This window comes from Myotis lucifugus, unplaced genomic scaffold (genome assembly GCF_000147115.1).
Source record: "Myotis lucifugus unplaced genomic scaffold, Myoluc2.0 scaffold_5546, whole genome shotgun sequence".
NCBI classification, from domain to species: domain Eukaryota; kingdom Metazoa; phylum Chordata; class Mammalia; order Chiroptera; family Vespertilionidae; genus Myotis; species Myotis lucifugus.
Window position 1 is genome coordinate 1 of NW_005876594.1, and position 4,829 is coordinate 4,829.

Consider the following 4,829-nt stretch of genomic DNA (forward strand, 5'->3'; position numbering starts at 1 on the left):
TCATTTCCTCCTCATTGTGAGATGAATGGCAGGACAGCGTAGAGGCAAAGAGGTGTGCAGTCAATTCTCAAGGTATTAAGTCAAAAAGGTCAGAGCTTCCACAGCCTGGCAGCAGCTTCGCACATGCCCACACCGAGATGGTTGAAATAACAAAGCCCAGCAAAGGTGAAAGCGGAGAGTGCCAAGAGGCTGCCTTGGGAGCTTTCTGCAACGACCCTTTTGAACAGTCAGTAACAACCTGTCCACGGCCCGGTGACTGTGGCGAGTGAGGGCTGCGGTCAGGAGTGGTGCATCCTAGAGGAAGGATTCAACATGCAGCTGGAAGCGGGGCCCAGGAGCAGAACACTGGCAGCTCTCACAGTCCAGCGGAGAGACCCAGCCTTCGAACCGGCATGGCGGCGGGGGGACAGGTGAATGTGCTGTATTCCACACATTCCTGGGGCAAATGCTGAGGTTGGAGCTGGTCTGACCACTCGGTTCAGAGGAAGACAGCTCGGCCCCCTGGAGCACCGCACAGGACACCCAGCCCCAGACACTCGCCATCGCGCCCCCGGGTCACTTCTCGCCGACTCCTTTATACATTCTGAATATTGGTGAAGTCCAATTTATTATCGATTTTTTTCTTTTACAGATTATGCTTTTGGTATCTAAGAACTCTTTGCTGAACCCGAAGTCACAAATATTTTACATTTAAGACTATGATCTATTTTGGGGTTAATTTTTGTATAAGATGTGGGATAGGTGAGAGATTTTTTTTCTTTTTGTCTTCAAATAGAAGTCCAGTTGTCCCAGGCATTCATGCACTTGTGCAAAGCACGTGTGTGTGCGCCCTGGGGCTGGATGCTCACGTGATCACATCCCCAGTCACACACAGAATGGACAGAGGAATTCACCTTTACACCACACTCCTTTCCCACGAGGGGAGACAGTAGTTGGCGAGAAGTGCCCGGGCTTGGGATCGGATCTCTCCTTGCTTCTGGCCTGTCTCTGATTCTCTAGAAGAAGTCATGCCATCTCCCCAGGCCTCAGTTTCCTCAGCTGAAAACGGGCAACAGCAATCCTGGCCTCACTGGGTTGACTGAGGGCTATGGAGGTGTAACCTGGTAGCAGGATTCTAAACACACATTTGCAGCCCGAGGAGCTCTCCTAGGCAAGGAGCTAGGCCTGCCCGAGAGCTGTGGGTGGAGGGACGGGTTTGGCTTGAATGGGACAGCATTCCCACGGAGCTGTATCTCTGGAAACCCTAGGAAGCAGCTAAAGGCTGCGTGGTCTTGCCCTATTCTGTTTCTTTGTAGTGAAAGGGCTCCCTTCTGCAGTCCGAGGGATCGAAGTGAGACATTAGGGAGAACGTTCCTTCTGCCAGAGGGAGAAGTGAGCTAATGGTGGGGAGAGCAGCGTGGGTCTCCTGGTGGCACTTGTCTGAACTTCCTTCAACACGCGAGGTCCTCTGTGGGCTGGAACCAGCCAGGCCTCTTCATGCTCCCCGTGCTTACTCTCATGTGAGCTGGCTTGCTCGGGAAGGGCCCCTGCTGCCCTGCAGGTGGCGCCCTCGTGCCGGCTCAAGAGGCAGCGCAGATTTGGTCCTGCTCTGCAGCAGCTGGGACCCGTGGCCACATGTCTGGTCCCTAACTTGTGCACGACCCAGGCCTCAGGCCTGACGGGGCCAGAAGGAGCCGCTGTGGCATTAGTGTGAAGACAGAGAAAACCCTGGGTTTGGGGGCTGCCTTATCCCCCGTGTGCCTTTCTAGGCTGGTACTCGGTGTGTGGTGAGTCGGCTACTGATGTGGCCTGAGGACACCTGACAAGTCCTTAGCTGCTCTGTTTTCCCACCTTAAAAATGTGAATAATCCTTCCTCCTTCGTAGGGCTGTCAGGACACACTTAGTAAATGTTAGCGCTTAATAAATGCTACCGATTCTTGTTACTCAGCACACAAGATGTGTCAGAGTCAGGAAAGATTATATTGCCTGATGGACATTGAATGCTAGAATCACAAGTGGTTTTACTTTTATAAACTAGTTAAGATATAATTTTAAATAATCAAATAGAAAATTTCAGGTTTAAGTAATTTTGACTTTAAGTTTTGATATTCACAACATAATTTGTACTTGGCCTTTTAAATAGATACTTTTTAATATTTTAGAAAAATAATATTATTTTCACATACCTTTTTTAAAAGTTCATCTTTTACAATTGATCTAATTTACATTGCTATGATGAAAATATATTCAAATTTTATACTCTTGATGTAATTAATTTTATTTTTAATCCCATGGATCATTGAGAATGAGTGCAACTAGAGATCATGATAGAAAGAGCAATTATAAACGTGGAGCTCAAACCAGAGGTGAAAAGAAATAGAAAATCTGGAAAGTGACAGCCTGCTTAAAAATTTTTAAACTGCCAACAAGTGAGCAGATTTTACCAGTACCCCCAAAAAACATACAATTACTAGAAACGGGAAAAGGAGCTGATTAGACAGCCAACTGTGGACAGTTTTCAATAAAAATAAGTAAACACCAATAAGGAACATTGATGGGATGTTCTTAAAGGATAAAATGATATTCCCTGTATCCAGCCAAACAGAATGCTGTATTTGGGAGAGGCACTAACGACATTATATACACAGGAAACAAAATAATAAAGCTTAGGTTTAGTAGAAATGACTTTAAATTTTATGCTAAAATAGGCAAACATGTAACTGGAATTTTAAAAAGTGAAACAAATAATTATCTGGGATGCAGAATTCAAAATGAGATTATTAATTTGAAGGGTAAAAAGTGAGAGAAGAAATTGAATAAAAAAACAAATATTACTCTGATCAATTAGATTGTATCAGAGACAAAAGCTACATTGAGTGACTAATATTATTGTACTAGAGGCCTGGTGCACGAATTTGTGCATGGGTGGGGTCCAGCTGGCCTGCCCCGATAGTGGCCCATCGAGCCAGGCTGGCCGGGGGGAGGGGCTGTGGGCAGTTGGCCAGCTGGCCCCATCCCCTGGTTGAACTCTGGGTCAAACTCCCAGTCAAGGAGACAACTTTCATATTAGCCTTTTATTATATAGGATTAGTTTTGAACTACAGAAAAAGTCAAAATTAAGGAGTATTTTCATTGGTTTTCTACCTTTTATGAAAAGAACTAGAGGCTCAATGCACAAAATTCATGCAAGGGGCTCAGCCCTCGCAGCCTGGCTTTGTCTGGAAGGATGTCTGGTCTAATTAGCATATTACACTTTTATTATTATAGATAGGTTTTGATCAAAGTGAAAAATTGAATAACAGCTTTCAATTATAGGCATTGCTTTTAAAAAATTGTGAAGGATAAACCTCTGATGATGCCACTAATGTGATCATAAAGAAAAAAAGTGTATGAGCCAGAATTTTAATAAAAAATGAAGAAGCATTTCCTGTGCTGTGTACAGCTCATGGTTTCAATCCATACTAGGAGGTGTGGCTTCAACTGCACCAATGCAATGGCATTCTTTGGACAATTCAGCAATTATATATGCTATGTTCTGGATCTGTCCCAAGATAGAACATCTTGATGAAACACATATCAAATCTGACCTTACAACCACTCAGAGACACTTGATGGGAAGGCCAGCGAATGCTCTTAAAAGGAATCAGAAGTAATTTGGACAAGATACAATACGATTAGAAGAGTTCAGTGAAACAGCAGATCCTCAAAGAGCAAGTCATGGTGCTGGCAGAAAATGAAATTATTTTTAAAATGTGTGCTGCTCATAATTATTTGGAATAAACTGTTGCTTGTCAATAATATTAGAAAAATTATTATTTAAAAAAACAGATCTAAATTAGCTGCCAGTTTTTAAAGGACTGAAACATTATTTTCACGTTTAGAGAAATTTTTAGATAAATAGAACAAACCTTCATATGAAATATGCAATCAAAGTGATATACCGATAGAATATAAGGAAATTAGGAAACACAACCAAAATGCTCTCATGACTATAAAGAAGATTCACATTCAAATAGTCCAGTTTATAGAGACTATTTTCCGGCCATTGTAGATGAAGGCAGAATCTCAATTGAAGAGAGATTTGCACAAATGAGCACTGGTAACTTTTGGTTTTCTTTATTATATCTCAGTGTTGAAAAATCGGGAAGAAGTTAAGAAATGCCACATGAATTCTTCCTGCTGATTAAGGAATGTTAATCAACATACTGTTTTCTTCATCAAGAATGTCTTGTTTTGAAAAAAGCCAGCTGAATCGAAGGGTGTGCCCAGGGACACGTTCGTTCACAGCCTCCTCTCTCATCACAGACCCGCAACAAATGCTCCATGGACTGGCATTCCGAGTAGCACCAAGCTAGACACTGCTTCAAGAGAGGCTGGAATCTGTAGGTGATAGAAATTTGTGTGGGGAAATTAGAATATTATGTAATGTTTCCTGTAATAATAATTTATCATATAAAAGCCCATTATAGAGTTTGAACATGATATGCAAAATTTATGGTTCACTTCAGAATCTAAGTACTGCTGTAAGGAATATATAAATAATTCCAGTTCCTATTGTTTCAGAAAACTGAAGTTTCTCCGCATAGAATTTAAAGCAACACTGTCTAAGAACCCCCCTCAAAATAAAAGGTCTAATTTGGCATTTCTGCCAATAGAACAACATTTTTGTAAAAATCCTTATTATAACAACATGATTTGTAATTTTGTTGAAATAAAGAAAGGCAAATTTTATGAAATAGTGTATAATTTATGTATTTTTATTTTATTATTCTTTCAAACATCGCTAGCTCATTAACAGAACACTCGGACATACCTAGTAATGATTAAATGCTGTCATTTGTTTCTTTTC

General features: G+C 41.6%; 1 pseudogene; it reads right to left on the reverse strand.

Moving 5' to 3' along the window:
* Positions 1-89: 89 nt before the first annotated feature.
* LOC102433881 lies at positions 90-543 on the reverse strand (annotated as a pseudogene).
* Positions 544-4,829: the final 4,286 nt, after the last annotated feature.